The following is an 11795-nucleotide window of genomic DNA, read 5'->3' as shown; positions in this document are numbered from 1 at the left end:
CTTACCTCACCATTGTCAAGGCAAACTGATGTTTCCATTGTGCCGTACTTGTGCCGAAACGTGCAACCAAGACCAGCCTTGCCATCACACCCAGGAAGAACGTGCCTTGACGGGAACCTGGGTCAGCGTAGAATTGTTCAAAGCTCTGGACATGGGATACCAACTGTTAGAAGTGTACGAAATTTGCCACTTTCCCAAGACACAACAATACCACAAGGGTGACCCCAGTCGAAAAGGCATTTTCGCCGACTACGTGGATACCTTTTTGAAACTGAAGCAAGAAGCCAGTGGCTATTCGTCCTGGTGTCACACTCCCGAAGACCAAATACAATTCAAAGAGAAATACAATGAACAAGAAGGCATTTCTTTAGACCACATCGAGAAAAACGAAGGCAGGCGATCGTTTGCCAAGTGATGTTAAATTGCTTGTGGGGTAAAATGGCACAACGACCGTGTTTACCCAAGACGGAATATTTGACAGAACCTTCCCGCTACTTCCAGATGATTCACGACAAAACCAAATACATGAAACACGTGGACGTCGTTCGAGAGGATTTGATCTTGGTCAATTACGAAGAAGATCTGGACTTTGTACAAGACGACCCTTTTGGAAATGTCATCATTGCGGCTTACGTGACAGCTCATGCTCGCTTAAAATTGTACGAAGCTTTAGAACTGTTAGGAGAACGCGTCCTGTACTTTGACACGGACAGTTGCATTTACATCCGTCACCCGATTCAACAGCACCCTGACATCGAAGGAGACCGTTTAGGAGCCTGGACAGACGAGCATCCCGACGACAAGATTCTAAGTTTCGTCAGTGGTGGTCCCAAAAATTACGGCTACGAATACCGGGACAAACAAGGAGAAGTGCACACGACGTGCAAAGTGAAAGGACTGACTCTGAATCATGGTACCAGTCGAGTGGTCAACTTTGGGGTATTGAAAGAAGCCTTGCAATCGGGAGAGGATGGAAACTTTAAAGTGACCACCTATCAACCGAACAAGATTGTACGTTTACCCACTCACCACATCGTCAGTCGGCCCTTGGAAAAAGTCTATCAAATCGTGTACCAGAAGCGAGTTCGACTTCCCAATCATTTCACCTTACCGTATGGACATGTTGGTATAAAACATTGGTTGTAAGAGGATAGTCACCCGCTAGAAGGATGACTTCGCCACAGCAAGAATCGAGTGAGAAACCCGATGAGAACTCAAAGTTCAAACCCTACCATTTTCCAGTCTTCTTACCTGACTATTGTGATTGTGCCCGTCGATTGGACACGTTTCAGAAATGGCCTACGGATAGGGAAGGATTATCTTCTTCGCATGTTTTAGCTAGAACAGGATTTGTCTACTTGGGACCTGAGTCAGGATTGGGATACGAGGTACAGTGTTTCGCTTGCGGACTGAAGTTACGAATGGATCTATGTATCTATAAAGATTCAGCTATTCTGGAACATACTCGATGGTCTCCGCACTGCCCTTACCTTTCTATGGCCTTTCCACCCATCACACTACGATACAATGTTGACGGTACCTTAGAGACGGTACCTTCCAGAACAAGACATAAAAAACATAAAAAAGGAAAGATGTACAAGCTGGAGACTGCATTGCGACTAGTATAAAAAGGGGCTATGGTCAAGATCGATAGTTCATTGTGGCTACCAAGACCGAGCGAACAAGATGGATACTTTCAGAGAAACACAAAACAAGTTGTTTAGAAAGGCACAATTCAAGTGTGAGGCTTCGGAAGTGGAATGCGATTGTGAGCCTTGCGATGAGTACGATGCTGTACGTTGTGACCGGAGCGATGCCGTAAAGCATCATGGGAACTTTAGTGTCACTACCCCTATCATGGAAAGGGATGCTGTGCGTGTCAAACCTGAGGGATGCGAAAGTGATGCCGCTCGTCCTCTTGGATATTTTACTGGGTTTCGTTTTAAAGGGGAATGTTCACCTTCACGTCTACCCCCCTACGGATGTCATCCAGCCCTGAGCAAACTCCTGTTCATGTCACCCAACCCTCATCGAAACGAACCTGTGAAAGACGAATATTCGTTTCCTGTGCGTTTGTCGGAATACTGTGACTTTGAAAATCGTCTTCAATCGTTCAAAGGAAAATGGCCTAAGTATATGGGAGGACCGACCCCCGAAGAATTAGCCAGAGCCGGATTTTTCTACTTGGGCGAAGGAGATAAAGTCAAGTGCTTCAGTTGCGGTGTGTTACTTCATTACTGGGAACCGCAAGATTCAGCCTACGTAGAACATGCTCGATGGTCACCGAATTGTCATTACTTACCCTTAGTGGGACCGAGACATTGAAGTAACTTACTATAATCTGTTCATGGATACTTTACAAGAGAACATTCGTGCTTTGCCTGTCGAGTTGAGAGAACGCATTTACCGAGAACTGGTCAAAATACAAGTGAAACGTAAAGAACAATTGCATCCGTTACGTCACCGGTGTTTGAACCACTGGTACCTGAAGGCTATACAAGGACTGATTCAATTGAAAGGGTTCCATTGGACAGACATTGATCAACGATCCCCTAATTTTAAAAAGGATTGGTTTGTTATGGACGATTCTATCTACTACATCATTGTAAACTTACTGCATCGAATTCCAGAGGAAGAGTTAACGAATTACCAACATCTTGAACACAATGTCAACTTAGTGACAGAGGAAACTTCTGAACGAATTGTAATGTGTAGATTAGTGACTAAACGATTTAAATTCGACACTGAAGTAAAACCATGTTTGTGCAAAGAGTACATTTCTTGTGTCAGACCAAAGAGGATTTAGTATGACCTATTCATGGATACTTTGCTAGAAAACATTCGTGCCTTGCCTGTGGAGTTGAGAGAACGCATTTACCGAGAACTGATCAAAATACAAGTGAAACGCAAACGCAAAGTTATTGAACCGTTTTTAAATTATGCTCTGTTCCAAAGTATAAGAAGACTGATTATGAGTGGATATTACATCAGGCACAAAGTTAAACGAGGCTACTGGCCACCACCCAAGGATTCCAAAAACAGTGTATATACTTATGGATACTTTGCAAGAGAACATTTTGGGCTTACCTGAGGAGTTGAGAGAAAGGATTTACCGAGAGCTGGTCAAAATACAAGCCAAACGTAAAGAACAATTGCATCCGATACGTCACCAGATATTTAACCACTGGTACCTGAATGGTATAAGAGAACTAATTCGTCAGAAATTGTTTCATTGGTCAGACCTTGTTAGTGAGTTAGTGAATGAACGAAATGTTCATCATTTTGGTTACTTCGAGATTCACCTAGAGCAATGCCTTGAGGAAGACGAGTTAAAGGATTACCAACATATGTTACGTGGAATCTACTTAGTGGAAGAGAAAACTTCTAATCGAAGTTTGAACTGTAGGTTACAGTATTCTAGATTTCCTTCTGGAGAACGAAGATATCTGGGTAGAATGTACGTGTCTTGCTTCCGAACAAAAGAGAGTACAAAAACAGGAATCCATGCCACGGCTTATGTCACAAGTGATTGAACAGATTCCGTGGAAGGAACTCAATGACCATATTCAAACCGTGGATCATTACCATCGATTATTACAAGAACTGTATCCATTCAATTTGGGTCGAGAAGTGGTGTGTGTCTTAGTGACTTGTTTTCTGGGATTTCGTTTACCAGCCGATTCTTTGTGGACTCTTTACGTTCAGTACTTACCACCTCAATGGCCTTAAATGGTCACGAAAAACTCCTTTTGCTCAAAGCCTTGCGGTTTCATCTGGATACTTCTCGACCTCTACGGGAAAAAAAGATTCGTCAACTTTTAGCTACCCAAGACGTGTATGACGATGTGTGTGTAGCTTGTGACTTACATCCCCATTGGACAGATGTCCGTGCCTGGAAAGAATGGGATTTTGAGGCTTGGACCCAAGAAGTGGCCCAGTATGCACGAGAGTTGTTCAAGGAAAAAAGTTACTTTTCAACCAGTGTTAGTGACGGTGCCAGAAGAACCCGTCACCCAGGACAGGACTGTCGTGGAGAGGCCTGAAAGACCCTTTCGGGAGGACACTTGTGTGACCTTACCCCCTACTATAGAACTGGTCAGAACCTTACCCAAAACATGTTGTACAGACACTTGTGTTTATTCCATTTTAATGGTTATCATGTGCCTTTTATCCTTGTACTTAAGCCTTTGGCTTTTATGTATTTTTGTCTTTCGTATTCATGTTTGAAACATTCAATAAACGTGTTCTGAAAAAAGTATATAAACTCTTGTCTTGTTTGTTTTCGTGTCACAAGTGACATTTCTCACACTATGGCTACCTCTGCTGTCTCTGCTCCCTCTTCCTCTACTGTCAAAGTCATCGACGAACACTTAGATCGTGCCAGTTGGGAGGCTTTGTATCTTCGCCATCCCTTTAACATGCTCATTGATGGACCTAGCGGTTCAGGCAAAACCGAATTCGTCAAACGTTTGATCGAACATAAACATCATTTGATCGATCGGCCACCTCAGCGGATCGTGTGGTGTTACAAAGAGTGGCAATCGGCGTACAGCCTCTTGCGAGAAAGTCAAGGTGATTCCATCGTGTTTGTGGAAGGCATTCCTAAAGAAGACGACGGCATCGTCTCTGACTCCCGTCAAACCCATTTGGTCATTTTCGACGACATGTTAGGAGAAGACGAAGAAGAAATTAAACTGTGGTTCACGCACAAAGGGCATCATCGTAATGCCAGTGTCGTTTACATCACCCAAAATTTGTTTCAACAAAGTAAAGCCCATCGCACCATCAGTCTCAATGCCAATTACGTGGTCTTGTTTAAACGTCCTTGAGATAAATCGCAAGTGCAAGTCTTAGCCAAACAGTTAGGAACGCCTTGGCTGACTCAGGCGTGCGAAGATGCCACTCAAACGCCACACGCCTATTTACTCGTCGATTTGAAACCTACGACCCCCGACGATTTGCGATTTCGTACCCACTTGTTTCACCACTGGTGCCAAGACGGAGGGCCTGTCCTGTACACGTCTCCGTCCTCGACTTAATTTCACTCCACATAAAAAAATCTATAAAAACCTCAGACCCTTTTTGTCTGTCTCACACAACGTCAACATGACGTCCCTTCAGTCGCATCTTCCCGTCAAATTGATTCGTGCCTTGTATGGCATCAGTCGAGAAAAAAATCCACAAATACGAGCTCGTGTCTTAGAAGCTAGTCTCAAAGAAGTCTTACGATGGTTCACGGTGACGGCACGTCAAATACTCCAAGGAATCATTCAGATTCCTCATCAAACCAAACGCTTTTTCGATCGAAACAAAGTCGCTTTGGTCCAACTGGCCGATCCCCGCATCGACACTCAAACCAAAAAACAAATCATTTTGAAACCTGGGGGGAGCGGTACTCTAGGAGAGGTCATCATTCGCTCTCTCTTAAGATCGGATCCTAATGCCCCCAAACTTCTCCCCAAGAAAAAAGTCCAACGAAGCCCCAAGAAGAAAAAGACCAGGTCCCCAAGAAGAAGAACTTCTCCAGTGGCGGGACCCTCCTCTGACCAGACACCACCCCGGAAAAAGAAAAGAAGCCCCCAGAAAAAGAAACAGAGAAAAAGTCCCCAGAAAAAGAAAAGTCCACAGAAGAAAACTAGTCGCAAGAGAGGCACTTCGGCCAGGACGCAACTTTACACTCGCAAACCACGAACTGCCACGGCAGTGACTGCGTCTACGGCATCCTCACGTTCATCCACTTCTTCGTTGATGACACCAAGAACTGAAGAGTACTTGGAGACGTTGATCACACCAAGAACTCCGTTTTTGACCCCAAAATGAACTTCCCCAGTGGCAGGACCCTCCAATTTAGCGGCAGTGGCTGCTGCTCACAAAGTACCTTCTCCCAAAATCAAAGTCCAAGAAAGATCGGGCATGTTACAAAGTTTACTGGATTTGTCCAAGCAAGAACTGGCTCGATTTAGTCCGTTGCGTACCCCTGCACGACGTGTCATGCCTGTCCTCAAACTAATACGACGTAAAGACAATCAGTGGCGACGCGTTCCAGTATAAAAAGGTGTGTGACCAAGTAGGGTATCAGTGTTTTTTGGTGCTCCTGAAGACTCAAAGATGTCACCCTCCAGAAACCCCAATGAAAGAAAAGGAAAGGACTACCATCACGTTTAGTCAAACATGGGGACATGTTATCTGTCCTGTCCAAATCTTTTCCACCTCTACGAAAAAAACTCATTCAATCGGCCTCCAAAGAGGTCATCGATACCGTGTGCGAATGTTGTTTGAACGTCTTGAAAGGCACGATCCCTTTGTCCAAACACCAGAAACAATGCTTAAGCAAGCATCGTCACGTTCTTCGCCAAATGGTTCAAAAGAAAATTCCCATTCGTCAAAAGAAGAAGATGTTGGTTCAACGTGGAGGCATTTTTCCCCTCTTGTTAGGCCCCATACTGAAAGGAGTCTTGGGAACCATGTTGGGAGGACTGGTGGGAGCAAGATAAAAGGCCCTCGGAAGTCCCAAGATCTCAGAATCGACCCCTGACAACCCCATGGAAGGACGAAAACTAGCTTTAGTGCCTTACAAACGATGGATGGAATACCATCGGTGGCAAGAACAACGCACCCCGCATTTACCTCCCAATCCCAATTTGAGCGAAATGTCCCAGTTACAACACGAATTGCAGTCCTTAATGGATCGCCAAGATTTGTCCGAAACAGAAAAATCGCAAAAGTACGGTCAACTCTTGCAACGACTGCAACTCTTTCACCAGAAAGCTTTAGACGAAACAGCTCTACCCACTCTGAAAGATTTTAAGACCTTGATGAAAAGTCCAGCACCATCATCACTACCACCACCACTACCACCACCACTACTACCATCTCCAGGGGTCACCAGAGATGCTACCCCACGAAGACCTGAGGAAGAAGAGATGCGAGAAGTGTTTCAAACACCGTCAGCAGCTCCCATTTCGAGTAAGATTGCAGCACCCTTGTTGACCCCGTCCCCCACACCCCAACGTGAAGAAATGAAAGCTTGGGTTAAAAAGATGATGTCCACTCCTCCTTCGACAGAAGTCAAAAAGAAAGAAGGGAAACCAGAAGTGAAAAAAGAAAAGAAGACCAAAGCCATTCCATTACCACCTCCACCACCACTACCTTCGACTTCTACTCCCGTAGCCCATCGGACACGTAAATCCGTTTCCAAACCACCCTTTCGACCCACCCAAAGTATCATCACCGAAGAGTGGGTGACTTATTAACACACAAAAAAAATGGAAAAAGTCTTAGCCAGCATTTACTACGATCCCTCCCATCCTGCAGGTTACGCAGGAGTTCAAAAATTGTATCGTGCTGCCAAAACGCGACTGAAAAGTCTCCGTTTACCTCAAGTGCAACGATGGTTACAAAAAAAGCTACCTACACTTTACACAAACCCATTCGACGCAAGTTTGCCAGAAGCCGCACCCGAGTGGAAGGCATCGATCATCAATGGCAAGCCGATTTAGCCGATGTCTCTCATTTGGCCAGCTACAATCGTGGCTACAAATATTTGTTTTGTGTCATCGACGTCTTTTCCAAATTTACCTGGGTCGTGCCCTTGACTTCCAAATCGAGCAGCGAGTTAGTGCGAGCCCTGCAACGGGTGTTGAAACAAAGCGCTCGTCACCCTCTTCGATGGCAAACGGACAAAGGCACCGAATTTCTGAACCAAGCTTTCCAAAAAGAATTAAAGAAACATGACATTCATTTTTTTACCACCGAGAATCCCGAAACCAAAGCCAGCATCGTAGAACGTTTTCAACGTACTTTGAAAGAACGCATGTGGAAATATTTTACGCATCACCACACTCTGAAGTACATCGACATCTTACCGCATCTGGTGCAAGCGTACAACCAATCTTACCATCGAAGCATCGGACGTGCCCCGCAAGAAGTGACTCCCGAGAACGAAGTGTTGGTGTTTGAGCGCCTGTTTGGTACGTCCCCGACGAGGGCTGTCCCCAAGAAAAGTGGAGAGTTGGCCGTAGGAGATTGGGTGCGCATTGGCAAAACCAAACGCACTTTCGACAAAGGTTACTTACCTAACTGGACGACCGAACTGTTTCGTGTCACTGGACGAGCGCATGGCCGTCATCCTGCCGTCTATAAATTGGAAGACATGAACGGAGAAGTGCTCAAAGGAACGTTTTATTTGCCCGAGTTACAACGTGTCACCAAAAAAGAAGACGACGTGTACGACATCGAAAGCATTCTCGAACGCAGAACCCGTAAAGTGGGCAAACGACGTGTCAAAGAAGTCAAAGTTCGTTGGAAAGGATATCCACCCAGTTTTGATTCTTGGATCGACGCTTCGCAAGTCATCGACTATAAAAAGAAGTGACCATCATGCCCTTTCACACAGACGCAGCTTCGTCGACCACTCCTCCTTCACCCAGTTCTTCTGTGCAAGATTTACAAAAACAACCCTTGTGGGTGTGGTGTGGAGAACGTGTGCCTAAAACGCAAATCGTCTTTTTCTGCCAAATCTTCATGGTGTATTGTGTCATCGGGGCAGCCATTGCGAATTTGAGTTTGCAACAAGGAGACAAACAATTGTGGACCATTTTATTGAGCAGTTGCATCGGTTACCTGCTTCCCAATCCCTCCCTGAAATTCTCCTCGAACGGGAACCTTGTGTCCAGTGCCAGTGTCAGTCACCACTCCAACAACAACCACAACCCCATTTTGGGAGGAGACACGCCTCTGACGTCCAGTAACCCCTCGGAGAGCCACAGAACTCTGGAATTATGAGTCACCAAAACCAATTTTACTTAACCTTACCCAGTGACAGTTCCATGGAAGTGTTTCCCAAGAACACGTTGTGCTGTTACACGGCTAAATTACCTCAAGCCATCCCCTTAGATCACGAAGCCCATTGCGAAGTGGCTTTAGTGGAAATCATTTACCCGACCCAAGTCCACAATGTCCTTCCCAATCAAATTTTTTTTACGGTGGAAGTTCATGACGAGCAAGTGCAAAAGCACTTGAATAATGTCAAATATGACAATAAAACCTATAATGAGAAAACTCAAACGTGGACCTACCAGTTGTTTATTCCCCCAGGCTATTATTTTAGTGGTCAACATTTGGTCAGCACCATAAGCTCCAGGTTTAATGTCGTGTTTCTGAAAGCTTTGGAGCTTGCCCAAAAAAGGTCACCATGGAGTACCACAAAGCAGCTCGTCGCTTCTTGATGAAATTTGAGCCGAGTAAAATCGTGTCCATTGTATTTTGTCCTGAATTGTTTGACATGTTGGGCGGGAACATGGAGATGAGGAAGAAAGTAGAAAAAGAAAAAAACGAATTGCCAATCATTTACGACAACGAGTCTTTTGCCCAGTATTTTCGTTCCCCGGTAGAACTGAACCAAGGACTGAATTTGATGTTTGTGTACTCCGATGTGGTGGAGTACAACGTGGTGGGACACACCTCTGTGCCGTTACTGCGTGTCATTCCTTTCAAAGTGGACAGTACCACTACCAATGACGAGGAAGGTGGAAACACTTACCACGTCCACCGCGAATTTGTACATCCTTATTATTTGCCGGTTAGCAAGTCTTATTTGGACACGGTCAACATTGCTATAAAAGGAGATCTGGGACAAAATATTCCATTCACCAAAGGAAAAGTCACGGTGAAACTCCATTTTCGAAAACGGTTCTCTCACGACTCGTAAGTCATGTATCCAGTGTACCGAGGGGTTGCACGACAGCGAGGACACGGTTTAGGAGACATGTTAAAATCGGCCTTTCGTTCGGTGGCCCCGGTGTTAAAACCGATGGTGACACGCGGATTGCACGCCTTGAAAGATGCAGCAATGACACAAGGCAAAGAATTTCTCCAAAATGTCATCATCGACAAACAAAACCCTAAAGAAGCCTTCATGAGGGCAGGCAAAAATGTCTTGCTGCAAACGGGCAAAGAACTTTTGAGCCGCCGAGACACACCTATAAATGCCCTGCACGCTACCGAGTCAGGCATTCAGCAAGGACAAGGCAGAAAGAGACGACGAAGAAAACACCCTTTCACCAGACTTCAAGCTAAAAAGGCCAAGAAAAGAAGAACCGTTCGAGACTTAGACGTTTTCGATTATTGAGAAAGAGACAAAAAAATGATGCACCGAGAGTCTTGCGCTTGTTCCAAATCGGAACTGGATATGTTTGCCATGCCCCCCACCATGATGACGATGCAAGAATCCCAGTGGGTGGAATTTCATCCCGTCTCCTCATTGTCCGATTCCGCTCCCATCGAGTTTGAAATCAAAGGACAGCCCGAAGATTACATCGATATGAATAGCAGTTACCTGTATTTGAAAGTGAAAGTGATCGAACCACCCAACGCTAACCTAGATGATGATGATGCAGTAGCTCCCGTCAACAATTTCATGCATTCCTTGTTTAGCGAGGTGGACTTGTACTTGAATAACAAACTAGTCAGCAGCAGCATGGATACCTACTCTTACCGTGCCTACCTGGAAAATCTCTTGACGTACGGAAAAGAAGCCAAGAACACTCATCTGGATGCTTGCGTAGTATGGAAACCTGACCAAGTGAATAGGTTCAACGCCGTTACAATTGCTGGGGATGCTCAAAATGTATCGGGATTTGTAGAACGACGAAAGAAAATTGCTAGAAGTCGTAGTTTAGAACTGATGGATCGTTTGCATTTGGACATGTGGTTACAAGAGAAGTATTTGTTGAACGGGGTGGATGTTCGCCTGAGACTGAATCGCAGCAGTGCCGCTTTCCATTTGATGGCTGCTCGTGATGCCACTTACAAAGCCATCATCCAAGAAGCCAGACTCTACGTGCGTCGTGTGGAAGTGTTACCTAAAGTGGGAAACGACATCAGTCAGACGTTGAGCAGAACGACCGCCAAGTATCCGATACGACGCGTAGAAGTGAAAACCTTCACCATTCCTGCTGGACAGCGATCCATGATCGAAGATCATCTGTTCCAAGGACAGTTACCCAAACGTTTGATTGTTGGTATCGTCAAGAATTCAGCCTTCAACGGAGCCTACAACGAAAATCCTTTTGATTTTCAACATTACAATGTGTCCAAGATCGAAGTCAGTCGCGACGGCAAGAACTTGTGTACCCGACCTTTCGAACCTAACTTTGGTGCCGCGAAGAATTACTTGAGATCGTACTTGTCCCTGTACGAAGCCACGGGACAGTTAGGAACCAACACCAGTCACGGTATTACATACGAGGATTATGAAGGAGGCTATGCTTTGTGGGCTTTCGATTTCACTCCTGACCAAGGCAACGACGAGGGACATTTCCACCCTATAAAATCGGGTCAGATTCGTGTGGAACTTCAATTTGCAGAAGCTTTACACGCAGAAAACACAGTGAACGTCATCCTGTATGCAGAATTTGATAATACCATAGAAATCAACAGTTTGAGAGAAGTCATTCTAGACTATTAGAAGCTATGGAAGACTGTTATCCCTCTTTACCTAGTGGAGAAACTTTGGAGATGGAATGTGAGGAGACCGTGGAAAAAGAAGAAGTGATCATGATGAAGTCGAGATGGCCAGAACAAGAAGCCCATTTAGTCTGCTGTTTTGCCAAACACTTGGCTGAAAAAATGACGGAATTGATCAAGAAAAATTGCTATGGATGTCAAAACGATCATCCCAGTCAAATTCAACACGATAAATGCCTGATGTTAAGTCAAGAAGAAAAATTAGACGAATATCTGGACGAAGTTTGGAGTCTCATCTCGGACGAAGACGTGTTACACCAGTGGTATAA

The sequence above is a fragment of the Sinohyriopsis cumingii genome, chromosome 14 (genome assembly GCF_028554795.1).
Source record: "Sinohyriopsis cumingii isolate HCF-2022 chromosome 14, ASM2855479v2, whole genome shotgun sequence".
Lineage (NCBI taxonomy): Eukaryota > Metazoa > Mollusca > Bivalvia > Unionida > Unionidae > Sinohyriopsis > Sinohyriopsis cumingii.
This window is presented reverse-complemented; position numbering follows the sequence as displayed.